This window comes from Dromaius novaehollandiae, chromosome 5 (genome assembly GCF_036370855.1).
Source record: "Dromaius novaehollandiae isolate bDroNov1 chromosome 5, bDroNov1.hap1, whole genome shotgun sequence".
Taxonomy (NCBI): Eukaryota; Metazoa; Chordata; class Aves; order Casuariiformes; family Dromaiidae; genus Dromaius; species Dromaius novaehollandiae.
This window is the reverse complement of record NC_088102.1, coordinates 56,431,323-56,451,630: the sequence shown is the minus strand read 5'-3', so window position 1 is coordinate 56,451,630 and position 20,308 is coordinate 56,431,323. Positions and strand designations below refer to the sequence as shown.

The following is a 20,308-nucleotide window of genomic DNA, read 5'->3' as shown; positions in this document are numbered from 1 at the left end:
CTCAGGCTCCTCATTTGCCCCCCTCTCCTCCCCCCCCCCCCCCCCCCAAAAAAAAAAAAAAAGAGGCGTATTGTTTAAAATGCTCAAGGTTATAAATATTGGTGATAAATTCAGGTTTTAAAAAGCTTTTCTACTTGGGTAGATAAAGTATGGATTGGTATATAAAAAATAGATGTGTGTGGGGGGAAGGGGAATGATTGTGCATAGGAATATTGAGGAAGCCATTCACAGGAATGCAAGGAATGCAAGCTGTCCTAGGAAGCAAGCCTGTAATAGCTAAGAAATATGTCCATTGCCTACGAGTTTCTTGTGAAGAAAAATGTTCCCTTGTTCCATGTGGAAGAAGAGGTTTTACTGACTAGGCACTGTCTGTTTTAAGAAACATATGAGTTTCAACTCTTAATTTTTCAGGAAATGATCTAAGTACAGCATACAAGATCATCCATTTGGGAGATCTCCTCGACTTAGTGAAGTCTGACAGCATTAAACAAGGCTTGGAAGTGTTTGCATTTTTTTCACACTAGCTGAGCAAACTGACAAAACATTAAGCATCACAAGTGTTAACACTATTTGTTTATGATGAAATACTAGGTTTTGCTGCAAGGGTAGAAAATAGCAGTAGTGAAATATCACATGGTAGAGCTAAAGAAACTCTTGGGAGACTTACAAAACCACTAACGTGACAAGAATCAGCAGGGAAAGATTTTTCAGCCAGCTGCTTACTTCCACGTTTGTGATGTACATTTAATATCTTTCTTCCTCTTTGTAAAAGCAGGGGTTTGCACATCTGCTAATGTGTGTTGTAGTATTGTTATCCAGAACATTATTGTATATAAGTAAAACAGTTTAATATTAAACTCAAGACCATTGCTCTGGCTGTCTGGGTGACATTTCTAGTACTACATGGATCCGCAGGGGTGGAAACAGAGTAGCAAAATTGTCTACTTGACAGAGGAGAAATAAAAACAAACTTTGTTATTTCCTTAGCAGTTTGTATAAGAACAGATGGTCTGAAACAAATGAATATTTTTTAATATATGCCAAGCTTACTTTCTCTAGTATGTTAGCCACAACCCGTAAAACTTAAATATTTTAAAGAGATGATGAGAAAGTTATTTTCTCAAAAATTCCCAACGTTTATTTTCTCCTCCCTTGTGAAGTAAAAAAAAGGCGTAAAGCTAGTCCAGGCTTATTTTAACGTCTGTAAGTCAAGCAAGGAATTTAACTGGAGAAACTGGGCTCTGTTGGGATCCTTTCCCTTAGGAGCTGAAGCCTGTCAGAACTCAGCACTGCATACACGCACAGTATAAAGATGAGCCTGTTTTGGAGTCACGAGATTTGAGGAGTTCACTGGGAAATGAAAATTACACAGATGTACAGTTGAAAATTATGCCTTGTTTAATTGTGTGTCTGGAGATGGATTTTGATGCCTAGTTTTGGGTACTGACATTTTCAAATGTTAACCTTCGCCTAGAAATTATTCCATGCTAAATCTGTTCAATTAAGAAAATATTCTGTCCAAATATGTGTCACAATTAACAGAACCAACATTGATGCAGTGTCCTATATTCCAATTATTTCTTGTATTTTGTGAATTTGTGTTTGGGGTTTTTTTTAGGTGTGTGTTTGTTTTTTAGGTGGGTAGTAGAACTGTACAAGAGCTGTTTTTCCAGTATTTGTGATCAAATGAATGAACAAGAGTTCTAAGAGTACCAAGCAATTTCTTAGATAAGCCAGAGGCTTTGTAAATACCTGTCTAATGCTAAAATGAAGCCTGCAACTTTTTCTTCTCAGTAAATTTAGTAATTATGAAAAGTTTGGGCTATATTAGGGTTGAAAAATATTGAATATACAAAAAAAATTTAATGTATTTTAGTTTTTCAAATGGAAATTTTAAACTTGTGAGAACTTTTCAAAATTTTTTTGTTTTTAATTTTTCTTCACTTCCCATTTATTTTTCCTTTTCTTTCAATGAGAGGGATGTAAGAGACTAGACAAGCATAGAGGCAGATACAGGAGAGATGGGAAAGGAAACAGTAAGCAGAGAATAATGAGGTATTTACTTTCTCTCTCTCTTTTTTTTTTAGTGAAACTACTTGTAGGAATTTGCCTCTTCCAATAAAAACATACTTCCTGTACTTTCTCTGGAAGTAGTTCACCTGAGTTGAAATAGCACAGTAATGTCAGAAAACAACCTCTCTGTATATAGCCCAGCATGAAGGAAGCCATGCATGCTGTGGGAGGACAAGAGAAAATGGACATAAATTGAAACATCAGGTTCCAACTTTGACGTAAGGAAAACCTTTTCTCCTTCAGATATGGCAGTATTGTAACAGGTTGTCCAGAAAAGTCATACATTCTCCATTGTTGGAGGTTTTCAGGACCCAGCTGGTGCAAGCTTTGAACAATGGAGTCTGATCACAAAGTGGAGCCTGCTTTGAGCAGAAGGTTGGACTGGATGAACTGCCAAGTTCCCTTCCACATGAAATTATTCCCTTTCTTTAAGAGGCTGTGATCAAGCTTTTACTGGCTGAATCTCCACAATACTTTTAAGACTTTCCTCCTCAAATTATCAAGAAATATGCCAGTTACAGTGGTTGTTCTGACAATGTGTATGTACAAGAATTGAGAACTGAATGGAAATGACTGAATATCTAGGAAAATAAAATTTTACATAGATCTTTGAACACAGGCTATAATGTATTTTAGTAATGAACTGAATGTTTGAACCTGTGCTCTAGCAGCATGATGATCTGTATCCATAACAATACCATTACCACTTGCCTAAATCATACAGCAATGGCAAATATTTGGAAAGGATGATATTAGCTGACTGATGGTCATCTCTGCTGGTTCCATCTATAGTGGATGAAAGGATAGAAATGGTCCTGCTCAGTGCTGCTTTCCAGAGGAGCCCTGATAAAGGGAGAGTACTGAAATTAGATGTGTTAAGCTACAGCTAGTCTTTTTGATTAACTCTCAAGTCTCCATCTCTGAATTTCTTGATATTTGGACATCTTTAAGGCAGTTGCCTCTTTTATCTCATTTTTTGTTTTATTTAGAGACCAAACTACATATGGAGCCACACTAAATGCAGGTAAAAATACAGTTACATAGATGTAAATAGTTCACAGTTAAGTGACAAGTTGAATCTGGATTGACCCTTCATGAATGTTTAATGGAGATAAAATGTGCAAGATGAATACAACACAGCCCTCAAAGCTGCATAAACAATTTTGTAACTCTCCTTTAAGAAAAAGATAAAGATTGATTTTTGTCCGTCTGTTAGACTGCCTTCTGATAAAATGCAGAGAGTTAAGGTCAGCAAAGAGAGTTGAGTGTACTCTTGTGATAAATGTTTATATTTGTTGTATTCAGAAAACATTACTACAGAAGATACATTCAAGACAGTAGTTGATTTTATGCCTGCATTTTTGATCTGTTTCTTTTGTGAACTTTCGCAGAGTTGTTGCAAAGTTATTTATTTTTTAATGAGAAGGGGATCCCATATTTCATTTTCTCCTGTCTACAGATCAATAATTTGATATTCTTTTTGACACTGGGTAGAGTAGATTTTGCATGCCTCCCACACTCTTAGTTTTAAGTCACTTTCATTGTAATAAATCAGAACATTCTAAAGCATAAAACAGTGAATTTCAAGCATAAAAGCATGAAAAACATTATTAAATGGTTAACCACCTCTTCTGGTCATGTATAGAACGACTAGGTAATAAAGGTGAAATTGAACTCATTAAATTGTTTTCATATTACGAAGTTCAGTTTTCTGTCCCAAAACCAGAGTAAGCCAGCCACACTCATACCTATTTTTATTCTATTGCACTATACAAATTTAAGAAGAGAGAAAATTTAATTATATATACTTTTTGTATGGAAATGCAGATTTGATTCTTATGTTTTGGGGCTCTGTATCTTCTGGGAAATAACCTTTGTATTTGGTGATAGATGGGGGAATTACTATCTTGTATTAAGAAAAATAAGTTTTAGCTAAGTTATTAAAGTTATCACAAGTTAAAATAATACCTAATTACAAAGGGAAAGACCTCCTTCCATTTGCAGTCTGTAGCAATTTCCCCAACGTTGATTCATAGCAGAATTTTTGTGTGTGTGTACGTGCACGCATAAACATACTGTTCAAATATATTGAACTGTTTATTTGGGTTCTGAATACATTATCAATGCTAAAAGAAAATCTTCTTTTCTCCAGTGGAAACCATATACTATTCATTTGATTTTGAATCAATATTGTTACATTTACCTTTGAAGTCTCATTATGTTTATGAGCTAGTGATATAGATGTGTGTTACAGTTTTGCACTGATTTTAGTTATTTCATCCCTGGTATTCTGCTGTGAGCAAATAAGCTCCATTTTACAGATGGGAGACAATTTTCCCCCATCCAGTATCTCACACACAAAAAAACCCTCAAGGAATTGAGTTCACGTCTTCAGAGCTGTAGAACAACATATATCTTATTTTTCCTCTTGTTCTGTCAGTACCTCCCAGTACTGATTGTTCTTTGCATTGAGAATGTTTCTGTCATCTTGCTGTATGAAAAAGACAGCTGTTGTTTTCACTGTCTGAATCATGAGCCTTTATAAACAAAGGATCGCTGGTGTTGGGTAAGCAAGCATGGATTCTCTGTCATAGGAATGATGAGCAATTCTGGTGAACTGGGTAAACTGAAAGAATTCTTCATGAAGTGCAGCACTGATCCCACCTCCACTTTGGTCTTCCTCCCCGGTAAGGTATCAGCATGGCCAGGAAACTTGTTGTACAGTAAACTGAATGGAAATGTTGAGAAAGAATAGCTAAAACAAATCACTGTTTTTATGTATACATGTATACAGCATTGTAAAGATTTCTTTCTTACATGCTTATCCCTATATTCCTTTCTTACATCAAAAGATTTTTTTTTTTGGCTGTCTCTGGAAACACGTTTCATTTCAGTAGGTTTGGATGAAAACATATGCTTGACAGGGTTTGCTTACTTCCCTGTCATGTTAATGTTTTCAGAGTAAACTTAGATAAAATTATAGCAAGTAAGTTGCCTGAATTCGTCCTGTACAGATCTGGTCTACCTTATGTAAAATAAGTCTTTGGCATTGTGATCTCATATTTGACATTTCCACAGGTAGAAATAATCTCCGTCCTGTCCTTGGACATAGAGGATCCCCTAAGAAATAGAACTCAGACTGCACAGCTCAAGGAGCTGATGCCAGGTGATCTTCACTATTCTCTTCTTTCCCAACGGGAGGTCAAAGTATAGCTAAAGGGAAGCAGACATAAAGGAAACTCCATTGTCCATGCATTCCTGCCACTTTCACCTCTTAAATGAGTGGAAATGATGAAACCCTCAGGCCTATTGCCAGTCTGAAACTGGAGAAGTGATTTCTTTCCTGAACCACGTGTCAGTCACAGCTTGTCTAATGTTTGTTTAACTCCAGATTTGATGCCCTATCTGTATGGCAATGGAATACGTTTGTGTGTCAGACACTGGCTTCTAGCCTAAACAAAGGTAACCTGCATGAGATGGACAAAGGGAAGAAATTGTGGAATTAAAGCCATAATTGGAACATAGTATTATGAAAGATCTCCTGGGTTATCAAATCTAAACCCTTCTTATTGCAGATGCTTACACCATCTGGCTCCATTAAGTTAATGAAACCCCATCTTAAAATAAATATTTTTGCTCCCATTAGGAATCCTTTCCAGACCTTCATGCCTTTGATGTGTAGAAGGCTTCTTCTTAAACTTATTTATGGACAACTCATGCCTACTTGTTTCTGTTGAAGCACTGACCTTTCACATAGCCTGGCTCATTTCTGTTCTCTGTTGTGTTTCTAGGAACAGGATTCTCTTCTTCACCTTAGTTGTACCCCTGCCCCAAGCTTTCATTCTGTTGAGCAAAGTAATTTTTTTTTGTCTCTTTTTCTCTTAATTATTCTATCAATTCTTTTCTGTCCTTGCTTCAGTAAAGCTCTTTTTATTAATGATGGATAAATATATGGAACATTCCAGGTGAGAATTTATCTTTTGAAAATCTCACCTTCAACATATTCAGCCAATGCTGATACTGTATGGAATTGCATTCCTTCCTATTTTCAAAGAGACTAAAGTAAACTTCAGTGGACCTTTAGCAAACGAGTGGTCTGTTCTCGCAAACACTGATGCTGGCATACATGATGATGCTCATTGATATCAGTTAAAACTATTTCCACTCTCTAAAACAAAGCATATGTTTAAGTGTGTAAATAGAATAGTGTGTAAGTTGTAATTTGAATGGTGAGGATTTTTAAAAATATCTTATGGGTATAAAGATATAGCTTCACAATACCATCATAGGTCACGTCCCTGTGTATTACTTGCACTCAGGAATAATTTGCTTGCCCCACAGATAATGTTGGTTGGTCTTGAGAGGAATTTTATAAGGGAAAAGAGAATCTGGTCAGCATGATGATGGGGATTCTCAATATAATATCTACCCATAATCAGAACTTTGTGATCATTACAGCAGAATGGTCTAAAGGAGGAGGATGGGTTTGAACTACAAAGTATTTAGAAGGAGTTAACTCATGACATGAAATAGGGCAAAATTTGATGGTTTGACTGTGGGCAATTCAGCTTGTTTAAAAAGATTTTGACTCCTGGCTGGGATTGCTATTTTTGTTCCTTTCTAAATACTGCTTAAGTTGACTGCATAGTAAAAAAGAGGTATTGTTTTGGACTTGTAGGAGAAGCTATATCAAATGCAGATAAAGTTAGGGGGGAAAAAAAGAGGAGAAGGGAGCAGTGCCAGTCTCGTATCAGGATTTAAGCTAGCTTTTTATCCTTCTTGAGGCAAATCTAATGCAAAACAGTTTGGAAACTAGCCTTGCTGTTGAGACTGTTGAAAATGATTCAATAACCAAATAATTCATGTTCTTTTTAAATTCTCATGCTGTCTCTTTGCCTAATATGTCATTTGGACGTGGCAATGCACAATATCTCATATGAGACTTCGTTGGAAAACGACATCTTTGCTGTGAATTTTACCTGCTCTGTCTAGACACACCGATTAGACTTCCCTTCTTCTGAGGTATTTTTGACTGCTAGTGCTCTAATATAAACAATCAGAAATACTTATATACCTCCATGAACCCAAGGGCACTAGTTGCATTATAGCTGATACTCATCAGAAATGGTAAAAAGCCTGACAGAAGTTCATTGAACTTATCTACTGAGACTCAGTAGCTAAGGAAGAAAAATAGCGCATATATATATATTTTTTTTACCTAGGAGAAAACTTAAGGCCTCCTAATGCTATATTTATCATCTCCTTGAAGAACATTGCTGACTTTGAGTCCTTTGTTAAGCCTTTGATATTTTTTAGGATCAACTGTTCATTCAACAGCTTCCTTAAGAGCTAGTCAAACACAGCTTCGTTTAGTAATTTGCTTTCCACAAATATAAGTTAAAGTCAAATGGCAAAGTAGTAAGATTTTTCATATCTACCTAGTTATAACATATTCTAGTAAAGAGAGAGACTAGTCCCTTAGCTTGTATGGGTTGCAAACGTCTGTTGGTGCAACCTTCTTTTATGATCCAGTGGAGGGTCTGATCTGTCAAAGGAAGATGAAGTGATGAAGAACAGACTTGTGTAGGCATATATGGAATGCAGAGCATAAGGACAACAGTTTCACTCTTGAGGAAATGGTAAGCGTATGGATTATTTATGTAAGTAAATTTTGAAGGATTAGGCAGAAATTTAATTGCTGGCCTAAGATCATCAAAGTTAACAGTTATTCACATGATACATTTTGTTCAGTATGTGTAAGCCTGCATGCACTATGTACTATTCACTTAAATATTTAGTCTTTCTCACAAGTTAAGTTTAGTATATTAATAATTTTATTCTAATTGATTTGCAGTACTCATTTGCTTTTAAAAAATGTTGTCATCAATAGCTGAAAGGTCTAGGGGACAATGTTATTTTCCATCTTACAATTCCATCTTGGAACCTTGGCTCAAAATACCATCTGTTCACCTTCCATGCTACCCTATCCTAAACATCAGCATCTTGTTATTCTATTATGAATTTTATCTGTTAGACATCACTTACAGGTTTTAATCTTGAAATGGGCTGAAGTCACATGAGAAAACTGGAAAGACTGCATGGTATTTCTTGCTTGTTTGTCCTGCTTCTGCTTTCTACTTTCCCTGGTTGGTATTAGGACATGCAGCTCATTATACATGTTTTAGAACAATATTTGAATAATTTTGGTCTTCTGCTCAGTCCTTGTTCCATAGATATATATTAATCTGACCTGTGAAAGATATATCAGCAGCCAAAGAATAAGTGCAATACAGCTTCTTCATTCTAAATTAAGGGTTAGTTAAGTTACCTAATTAACTAAAACTTAGCATCTTCATAATGAAAGAAGGATTCATTCCTGAGTGTGACTGAAATGTGTCAGTTGGCTGGAAAAGAGATTAGGCAACTGTTATTTAGAAAAAAAAAGGGATGATACTCTGAAGGTATGTCCCTCTGAGTCTGGAAGAGAGGGTTCATTTGTTGTAGCTTACTGCACGTAGGCATCGTGCTGTACATACTGTACCATACTCATTGGGAAAAAGTTGGGTTCTAATACTGACCGAGGAAAAAAAAAGGAAGGAAAGGAATAAACTAGCTAGCCAGTGAAAAATATGTATTTGTGCAGAGGAATACAGTCTGATGTTTTCATTCTTTAAACAAACAGAAGAAAAAGCTCTATGATAGAAAACCTCGAGGTTCCTTTGTTAGGGAGCAGAAGAACAAAATGACCCAGACCTGGCTTATTTAATTCACTTGAATACTGATCTTTCTCTAGTATCCAGAAGTCCACTTCTAGAAAGTTGGTATTCTCTTTGGAAATAGTTATTCTGCTGTGTGTGTGTGGTTGGTGGGCGTATATGTTTGTGGTGTTAGATTATTTTGAACACATTAACCATGTAAAAATATAGATGCTGTACAAGATATCTCTTCAGTGAAAGATCAGTGTGACTTCTAGGAAATGGAAATTCAGCAAAATATTTGGGAAAGGCTTCTGTGTCAAGGATGTTCAGGGGCAGTATGCTTTTTGTCCTCTGTCTGAAAAGTCTGTAACCCATAAAATGGGATTTGGTTATTGCTCATCACAAGCAAGGCATAGAACAGTTTATTGGACTGGATTAGACCAACTGAGGAATGGTAGTACCACTGAAGTTGTATCAAGCTTTGAGTGAGGCTTTTGTGGGCATAGCTTGAGATGCGACAGACGCTTGACTTCTATGATAAGTGTGCTAGAAATTAAAACAAACAGTCGGGCCTTTCTTACTCTGAGTGTTTGTGTGATGTTTTCTTTGTCCTCTTAGAATAAAAAAGCTCAGTTTCCTCCCTCCTTTTATGGTATTTGTGTTGTTTTTGACTGCTCATTAGAATACGTTCATGCATAAATTAATATTTTTTCAGTCTACTCTACGTCCTGGTATGAAAAGTACCAGAAGTTGTATGTGCTATGAAGATACTTAGTTTGTTCTCTTCTGCAGCCTATGCCATGGTTAATTCTGGTCCGTGGTCCTACTCTCCCTGAAATTTGCATCCTGAGGCAGGCTTATTAGCAATGTTTTCAATTGTTATTTGATCTCTGTTAGAGAATTATTAGCAAATTACGAGATTAAATTTTCATGTCTAAAATTTGCTGCCCTCAGTCACTACCTTCTATCTGCCTCGTCCTCAGTCAGGAAGGGTGACTTTTTTCCTGCAGGGCTCCATAGGAATCCTGCTTTGCTGGAGTTTATTTTTTCTTCATGTGCAGACTGTTCTGCTAAGCATCTCTACCAAGATAGTCAATGTGGAAATACTGTTTCTAGTCTACTTCTGGCTTCTCTGGAAGCCTTCTTTTTGAGTTTTAGGAAAAACAGAGCATTGTATTTTTTTTTACTCCATATAATTCAAAAATTATAGTTCATCATGTTTAACAGCATTCCATAAAATGTTACCACTGCAGGAACTATACTGTAGTCCTTCAAAACAGTTATGCATATGAGCAGCTTTATTTCCTCCAGTGGAACTATTCAAGTTCTTGTTTATGCATGTGTTTAAAGCTTTGCTAGAATAGGGCACAAATCATAGTGGAATTATAGAATGCTGAATAAAGGTTTTTCTTTTGTTTTGTATTGTTTTCTTGTCTCATGGAGTTTACTGTGAGAACTGGCAATTTCTGGTGAGAAAGTTGTAAAGAGAAGTAGTGCACATCCTTATCGTGACCATAGTTGCTAAGAACAGATTATAGTGATTATTCAGAATGATACACTGAAGTGGTAAGGTGAATAGAAATTCACATCACATGTCTGACATTTACGAAGTGGTAGAAATCATTAAGTAGTACATCTAGATCACAAAAAAAGTCATTTACCATACATACATTATAATACCCTGTGCTGCACAAAGAAGTGAGTGTCACCTGTAGTTAAACTTCACTGGCACTTGCAGTTGCCAGACCCTCTTCATTTGCTTTATTGTAGTTCAGTCTTAAAGCTGGTTTTTTTTTTTTTTGTTTTTTTTCTTTTGTTTTTTTTTTCTTCCTTGAGATGGATTGCCTCAAGCTGACATTTTTGGATAGTTTAAGATGAAACATTTCAGCCATACCTGAGAGCAGTACTGGCAGAAAGATGCCCATTTTTTTTCTTCAAATGAAGAACATTCTCCTGGCCATTTTATTGGCAGCTGCTGTATACTGAGGAACAAAGATTGAAAATAAGTTAAAAGCCACAGAAAACTGTTCAGCATTCTTTGATATGATTTTTTGAGAGCGATCTTCACAAATGATTCAGCACAGCACTGAAGTGGTATAGTAGTAAGATACAGAAACTGATGAGAGCTTTTCTCTGAAACTTAAGTAATGAATCCTTACCTCATTCAGACATAATAGTTCATTTACGCTCTCTGGGGTCCGAAATAGATTCATTTTAATACAGCTGCTGCCACTGACATGCTAGCAAGCTCTGAGCAAGTGCCTTTAATTCCACCACAACTCTCAAATCTGTAAATCAGGGAATAATAATGTTTATTACTTGTAGAATTTCACAGATAAGTTGTTGTAGTAAACCAGTAAATGTGAGTTAACATTTTCTGCCTTTATATCATGTTAAATTGCTGCATTGCTGAATATGACTGTCACAGGATAGATACATTTTTTTCTATGTTTAATGATTTTTGCACCATTCTGTTCCATAAATATCACTCTGTATTTATGTTATCTGAGTGGCTGTCCAATTTTTAATGCAGTTCATCAAATACAATAATTATCATACACAGAAATTTTTCTTCAATGAGACATGTATTGGTTTGCCACGAATGACCTCTCCACTTGTTTTCATTTTTTGTGAATGAAGCGTGTGATTGAGGTGCAAGAGAAAAAGTGCAACTGTTGTCTCATAATTAGAAGTGCCATTCAGCAATTGTTATATCTTTTAAAAAAAACCACAACATGACCTAGACAACTTAAGAGGTGATAAGATAGAGCAAGAAAATCAACTGTAAAGGACCTCAGCGTGCATTTTGAATAGCCGCAGAAGACCAAATCATGATACAGTTCTTTTAGCGTAAGGTACAGTCAGGTTCATAGTTGGCAGACTGCAGTTTATTAGCTATAACCTAATTTTTCAGAGTTCATTTTTACTACAGTATGTGCTTATTTTTGCAATGGAAAGTAGAGAGAGCTATTTGATATTTGTCATTTTGTTACTGTCTGATCTTGTTATCCCAGGGAGAAAGAAGCTGCAAGGGTTGCAGAGTTGCAATGGGAAATATAACACACGCTATGTAAAAGGACAAAAGAAGAGGGTGAAGGTCTTTTTCTTGATCTTGACCTTGAGTGGTCTTTTGTACAAGAATGTGGGGGGGGGTGTCCCCCCGCTCCTTCCCCTCCCCCCCTTTTTTTCCAAGACTGTAAAGTGAGAACATTTGCCTGCTGACCTGAACAAATGTGTAGAAAATGCCTTGCACTGAGAGGTATTATGGATAAGTTTGGTTTGTGAAATGTCAGCGTGGGTGGATGTGAGATGATTGAAAGGAGATATGTCAAGAATTCTTTATAAAGATAAACTTGCCCCAAACTCCTTAACATTTGTGAGACTTGTTCATACATGGGAATGAATAATCTTTGGAATTAGGATCTATGATATGTCCTATTATTGTAGCTCTGCAAACTAGGAGAGAACTGAATGCTCCATTTCTTGTTGGGGCATTTATTTGTTAATCACTGGCACGCTGTTGAGCTACAGAGTTGTGGTGTAAAGAAAATATTACTACATTTGTGAATTGAAATTCTAGTTGAAAGCTTATTTTAACAGAAATTGAGCCATAATAAAATACCAGCAGTAGTAAAATGAAGGAGTTTGCATTTCTAAGAATATTGTCAAAAAAAACAAATGATTTTTGTACAAGGAAAAGCTTTCTACTGAACGGGTATGACACTGGTTCAAAATATCTGGTCTGTCCTTTCTGGCACATTGAAAGTTAGTTAATAATAAAGCTAAGTTGACTTCTGTCTTGTGACATACACGCTCTGCTCAGTGAAAGAGTTTTCATCCTTAGCGACCTAATGGATACGTTTCTCTTTCTAGATTTTTGCATAGCTCTGACACCCAGTAGAACACAAACATTTATGAAGCATTCTGATACATGTTGTATCAGTGTTCTCATTTATGATTTACAGCTGAGGCTGAGATAATCTATTGGCCCTCTTTGATGAAACTTGCTGGGGGAAGTTTTCCCCCTTTTCAGCTGTATTTAAACTGGGAGATAAATATGGAGAAACGGAGTCATCTGGAATGATGCCTCTTTAAGCAGCTGTTCGCTATTTATGGCTGGATAAGATGGTGCAGCCATTTCTGTTTTCAAAAGCACAGCAATCTCCTATTCTTCAGTTATTGTGAGGCTAACAAAGTAATACATCCTAGGTTACAGTACTACACACTCTGTAGATGAAGCCCATTAGAAGCTAAATTTGAGCAAAAAACAAGAGGATTTTAACTTTCATAGGAGGGTAGCCTCTCTGATTATTTAGAATACATGAATTCAGACACTTCTGCTAGTTTTTTCTGGATGAAGTAGAATCTCTTGAAGCCCTGAGAATGTGACGATTACCTGACAGTACGTTTTTAACCATGTATTTCATGAATACAGAATTAGCCCATTTATGAGTACATCTGTATTGCTGTGGAACAGACTGGCTCATATCTGCATTTTTTAGGGGTCGTGCCCTCAAGATTAGTCAGGCTGTACTTGCGTTATTTAATGCTTGGCCCATGTGCTGCCTCTTTGGCCCTGAAACAATGATTTTTTTTCAGCTCAAAGCCTCTGTGTTGTAGTCCACCAAATCGGTAATTTTACAGTATGATACTGAGTGTGGTGGAAAGACATGCTGCTGAGTTTAGGGATGGAAAGTCTTCTGGGGCAAACTATTTGAGATTGTGGGCAAGACAGGTCTTTTTTTTGGTCAGGCCCTAAAATAATCTGAGAAGTCTTGCGTTACAACTCTGAGAATTGAAGTATTATGTAAGGTTCAGGAAAACCAGTGAGTTTTGCACCAATATAATGTCCTAGAGTGAGCTTAAAATGGAAGAACCACTAAGGCATCTGGGAGTGATAACTGTGGTAGTGAGTTATTCTTCAGTTATCATGATGTATTGAATATTTTTGTCAGCTCGGCATCACTATGGAAATATGACTTTCAGAAGGAACCAAAAATACTTGCTCTTTTAGTGAGTAACAATTTGAAACATAACTATATATAGGACAAACAGCTCTTAAAAAAGCTTATACATCTCTTAGGCGATTGTATACGCCAAAAAAATCATTGGAGAAGTTGCCAGAAAGGAGATCAGCGTTAACTTTAAATTTATTAGCTTTAGGATCAGTTAAGGACCTGAGTTAAATCCATGTTTTTAACTCTTACCAAAATGCTTCATTTTCAGAGACAAAATATGCTAATGTAACAGGTGTCATCATATATCTTGTAGCTTAAGAAGCATGATAGAGATCCTGACCAGAGACTTCTGGAGCCATTAGAACAGAGAAAATTTGTTTGGGGGATTTTATGTAGGGCTCAGGGTTCAGCTTTTTAGCATTGGTTGGCTAAGCCCTTCAGGTTTCTATAGAAACCTTTCGTATGATGCTTTAAATAGAGGCTCTGCATGTACCCGGAAAGTAAGAATTCTCTGTTTCTTTGATTACAGGATTATTCTTCTTCCACCTCAAAGTCAAGTCTGATAATACCGAAAAGATCAGAGATTGATACAGTAGGAGGTAAAATGCTATACAGCTACCAGATATCTGTATTATTTATATCATCTTTTTTGAGACCTTGCTATTTATTTTTATGCTTTATATAAATAAGCTGTACAAGCACATACTGTGATCCCAAAAATTCATGTGCCCTAGCTATTGATGAACACATGCACATTAATTACTTTGTCATTTCTTTAGAAAAAAGTTCTACTTACTTCTTGTAGCTCTGAATGTTAATAAATGTTTTCTGTAGTAAATTGTCACTATTGGTGCAGTTGTGATCAGAGACCACTAGGCAAATTCTGCCTTGATTGAGGAAGATAAGATTCCACATGAAAACTGACACTTGTGCCTGCTCATGCCATCTATCTTCTTGCAAAAGCTTTTGAGTCTGTGTTCTAAAATGTATTTTGTATTGCAGTTTGCCCAGAAGGAAGTAACTATATTAAGCCGTAGTGAATGAACAATTCCTCCAAATAACCTGATTCTAAAAAATAATGACTTATGGCTTTTTGATCCTAGCCGGATACGTCTTTCCACTCAAATAGTAAGTTCAGTCAAGTCCAGCTTTACAAAACACTTTGTCTCAAAACAAGTAAATGTCTTCTACATTTCTTTTTATTTATTTGTGTTGTTTCCTCTTGGGATCTTTTTTGCTTGGACAGCCCATTTTTCATGGAGCAGTTGAGGAAATCTTTTTTTTCTCTTGATTTGCTAACCTCACTAAAAAGTAAGTTCAATTAGTGGGGTTTTTTTTCCTCTGAACACTATGAAGTTCTCACTGTTTAATTTATATAAAACCTTTAAGTTCTGATTGATTGCTACTTTACATTTTTCACTTCTCTTTCCAGAAAGAGGAGGAGGAAGAAAAAAAAAAAACATCCAAACTTCTACTGAGATGCAGTCCTGACAGCCACAGAGACCGTGAAAAGCAATTATTTGTGGTTCACTCACTGTACTAGATTTTGGCTACAGAATTGCTGTGTCATCTAAAATTTGTTTATATCTCTTACCAAAGTGAAGGACTAGTTATTTATCAGCCAATAAACTCTTTATTTTCCTATTAGTTGCTAAAGGACTGTGAAATGATATTTGATTTTTCTGTGGCAATTCCTGCATGTATTTGAGTGGTGGATAAATGGCACATTTGTGTTAACTGGACTGGGATTTTAAAAGAATACTGGCTATTAGATGTCCTTTAAAGTAATCATTGGCCCCCTATTAACTTTGTTTTTGTTGTTCCAGAAAATCCAGTTTGGTCGAACGGATGATTTACATTTTTCTGCTTGGGAAGCCTTTAGTGACTAAGATGAATGCAAAGACTGGGTGTTGTACTTGGAGTCGGGAACCCTTATGTACTACTGGAAGGTAAGACTTAAAGCATTTGTAGTGTTAGTGAAACGAGCCCAGAATAGCCATGTTTCTAGATGCAGTTACATGTCAGTTATTTCATACAATTCAGTAAGAGGCAATGAACAATGAAATCTTAGGTTAGTTGGATGAGTAAGTTGACTACATCCTTCCCTCTGAGTGTAGTAACAGCTGGGGGGAATCATTAAAATATGCCTCGTGAAAAGACAGATTCAAAACCAAAACACTCAGTATGTATGGTGAGCCATCTGGAGCAAATCTAGAATTACCTGGAAACTCTGCTCAGTTTGTAGTAAATAGTGTAACTAATAGGTCACAATGCTTTACAGATATGTAAAACCACATGGACCATACAATTTTGGTTCCTACTATTAGAACCATTCCATATTCTAGGGAATTATAATTCATGAGTCCACAGATTACCCATTTACCATGTGTATTAGAGGGGAAAAAAACAATATATATTTCTTTCTTGAGTAGGTTTTTTTTTTTCTGGTGTTTCTTGTTTTAGAAAAACCCTGAGAATGAAAAAATTTTATAGTCATATATCAAAACACCTAATAAAACACTTCCAAAAAAATCAGCATTTTCAAATATTAATTACTTGGTCAGTCTCATGCATGACTTTGCATGCTTCTCAGCTGAAGGATTCATGAGTATGAATTTTTCAAACTTTGCCTGTTAGCTCATCTTCATTTAAAGAGATTGTATCCTCTTAAAATACAAAGAAACTGCCTGTAGATGAAAGGATCAAGACAACGTCAGAGAAAGGCGCAAATTAATCTGGATGAAGGTTCAATAGCATGTTGTGAGACAGGATAAAGAAGTATACAGCACTGTTTTGAATTATACTAGTTAATTTTATGCTCTTACATTCAAAATAATTTTCAGCTCTCTAATTTGGGGGTTCTAGTGCCATATGAATGTACTTCCTTCATTTTAGAGGCATCTAAGTAAGATTTTTACCTTCATATGTTATGTGCCAGCTTTCTCTTACATTCTTTGATAGAGCTTTCTCTTGTTCTTTGTTTATATTTAGTACTGTGCAGGTAGAAAAATGTGTGTGTGGAGGGGGAAACCTGAAATGCCACAGTCCCAGAAAGATGAATTAACTGTTTCTTACATGTGGTGTTTTCTTGGAACCTGAGGACCAGCATAGGGGAGGCATGGCCTGGGTTCTTTATTTAAAAAACCAACCAAACAAAAAAGTATGCTCCACAAGAAAGCTCTAGGTAAACAGTTCTGGTTATGGTTCTAGTAGCTTCTCAGCTAGCATAGTAGTCACTTCCCTTAAAACTAAGTTTCCTTTGGGTAAGTCCCATTTGGCATGTTTTAGATGAATCTATTAAAGTAAGTTTGGTGTTCAGAAAAACAACTTACCAGCTACTATTCTTCTCTATTTAAGCCAGTCTGAATTTAGATAATACAATTTTCCTCTTTATAAGTTGTTCTTATTCAACCTTAGCAAAGTTTTGCCTGTGTAGATCTTGAGAATTTGGTTGAAAGTAATATAATATATAAAAAGTGAAAAAATCTCAATAAATGTGTTTTTCTATTTGACCTTCAGGATACAGTTTGCAGTGCCTGAAAAGGTGGCAAGCTTTGAAACAGCATTTGCCATCTCTAAAAAGGTAAGTAAGTGAACTATAATTGAGTTATGAGCAGTTCTTTGCAGAACTGGAGTATGTTATATTAGAGTCAGACAATTACAGTCTTTCCAGACATGTCATGTCAAACTTAAGCCTGTGAGCAAGGGCTTTGCAAACAAGAAATCTTAGATCTTGAAGACAAATTTTCATTACTGTTCTCCCCACAGAGAGTGAGATTTCAGGATGTTTCCTGCATCTTTTATGACACAGATGAACTTTCTGCATTCATTAGAGACAGTTGATTGGATATGACTTGAATATGTTTCTACTAAAAATGGCATAGATTGTTCATTTAAGGATAATATGAACCAAAGCTTTTAATTGAGTTGGCTTTGCTACATTCACATTTTTCCTTTTGCTGGAGAGTTTCTATCAGCATCGAGTTTTTTCAAAGCCATAATTTATTTTTCACTTTTACTACTATACAGCCTACTGACTTGATACCCGTTGAGGTGATTCATAATAATGTTTTATTTGTTATTGATTGCCCCTTGGAATGTGATATTGAGCAATTCATAGAATAATTTTGCTAACGTGACCTTAATAGAACTGTCCACTGGCATAAGGAGTACTTGCATGAAAGCAGTTACAGAACAAATTTTTTTTTTAGAAAATGACAGTTTCTGTTAACTATATCCTATTTGAATTTACTAAAAAAAAAGGGGGGGGTATTTTCAAAGCATTGTTTAAAATTTAGTATAAACATCTTTATTAGCAGTATCTTTGTGTTATATTATTATTTTTCAAATTGGATACAGAGAGGAATGAAGCACTGTAGTTATGCAATACATTAATCTTTCAAGTACTTTATAATTCCAAACCATACTGGAAAGCTGAAAACTCAACTTGATATATGCTGAGCATTAGAAGAATTATTTTGCAAACCTGTTAAGTGTTGCACTTGAATGGCCAGCAGCAAATTTGATGATGTAAATAGTACAGTAATACAACCTATGTTAATATTAACTTACTTATGTTAATACCTTAACTTAGGTTCCAAGCTTCAGCTAGGAATTGTGGGAATCAAGATCCTTTAATTTCATTTCCAGTTCCTTCACCACGTGAAAGCATGTCTATTTAACTATATCTATTCAAGGTTGTATTTGTCATCATCTTGAACCTAAGTTAACCATTTGTAAAATGCAGTGATGGATTAAGATGATGCCTGCTCAAACCAAATAAGACTCTGAATGCTGTCTACATATACTATTAACTACTTTTTGTTTTCCTAAGACGACTATCTCTCTTAATGTAGGAATGCTGTTTAGTAGTTGTGCCCTGCTCACATCAACTGTAGATAGGACAACTTGTCTTGTGCTTGAGATGTAGAGAAATAAATACGGCATATCAGATGCTCAGCCTGTGTGACATGGCATTGTCCCATTGAAACCAGCAGTGCTGTACCCTGACTTGCACTTAACTGCAGATTTGACGAAATGTCTTCAGCAGGTAATTTTTACAAACTGTTAAAAGAGGCCAACAGCTTGAAGCTTGCTTAAGTCTTACGAAACGGATTGGACTAAGTACTGCTAAGCAAAATCTACTTCTGCATGTACCTACCTAAATTAGGGACAAGAAAAAGAGTAATAATAACTGTTCTTATGTCTTGTCATCCTGTTCATTTTTATTGTAAACAATAAACTGAAATGAAGTTAAATGGACAAAGGATTGTACTATATTTCCTCAGGTCGAGTTTCTATTGATGTAACTGAAACAATGGTAGTTTCATTCATTGACAGAATATAGATAGTCCCCCTACGTTATAGATAAATAGACTCATCTTCATTTTTATTTTGAATATCTTTATTCTGGATTAGTGTGTTTTCCAGTCTATGTTAGAAGGGATTACCTCTCTTCTATCTCATAGGCATTCTTTAGTTGTTATCAACATCACCTTCAGGAAGGTAAGAATTAACTTTCTTATCCCAAATTTTAATTGTAAATTGTAACAATTATGGGCAAAAAATGATGGCTGAACAGAGAAAGATGTACAACTCGGAGGAAACAGTATTTTGAAATGAGAAATTACTTTCCTTATGTGATGAAAATAAATCAGTCATTCTGTATTTAACGTAGGAATTTTTGAGAACTTATCTATCTCCCTTTTTCTATGGCAAAAAAGAGTGCTCTGAAATTTCAGTCTGTTTTTATTTTTTACATTCCTGAATGAAAAAAAAAAAGTGAGCATAAACCATAGTGTCTCAGATAGATACAGTCTTGGTATGTTGTAGTTGTGGTGTTGTGGGTTCAATTTTTTTCCAAAAATAATATAAAATACATGATGTTCTTTTGTATTTTATTATTCATAATCTTCTCTGAATGGAACTTTGTCCTAATTCAAGTGCCACTAAAATAAAGGTTAGCTTCTCTGACTGTATATAACTTCAGTGGAAAAAGCTTTTATAAATTACCTTATTGTTTCACAGGCCTTGGAGAGTGCTGTTGTGGATGGCAGTGAGTGTGACTCATCTGGCTCTACAGCTGGAAATGTAGTATTAAAGAAAATAAATAACAAGACTGAAAAGAGCATTAAATGAGGAAATGAGGCATGAATGCATGAAACAGAGGTTAGTCTACTGCATGTAAGTAGATACCACCTAATTACTGTGGAAGCAGAACTTAGTGAAAACTGCAGGAACATGAATAAGCTAGAACACTCTAGGATATGGGTGATTTCTCAAATCTAGCAATTTCACTTAGATTTAATTTCCACCAGCAGGTTGCTATCTTATTGCTATTCTGCAGTATATAGACTGATAGAACATCTGAATCTTTGAAGGAAATGCATTATGATTGTTAATGTACTGATTTGTATTGCTTACATATTTGTTACTATGATGGGATTTTTTTTGTGTATGTACGTAAGTAGCTCATCACATTCAGATTTCCAACCTTAAGTTTTGGGTTTTCTTTTTAAACTTAATGTAGGATTTTATAATACAAACGTCTAACATGCAAGGTCTGAAAATTAAAACTTA

The 20,308-nt window shown here is 35.7% G+C and overlaps 1 long non-coding RNA gene across 1 annotated transcript; it reads right to left on the bottom strand.

Annotated features, from left to right (window-relative positions):
- Positions 1-3,916: 3,916 nt before the first annotated feature.
- LOC112996500 (uncharacterized) lies at positions 3,917-19,865 on the bottom strand. The gene is made up of 4 exons (XR_003262461.2): positions 19,742-19,865; positions 10,931-11,059; positions 10,666-10,753; positions 3,917-4,801 (listed from the first exon to the last, which is right to left on the bottom strand). It is a non-coding gene; the product is annotated as an uncharacterized LOC112996500 (long non-coding RNA).
- Positions 19,866-20,308: the final 443 nt, after the last annotated feature.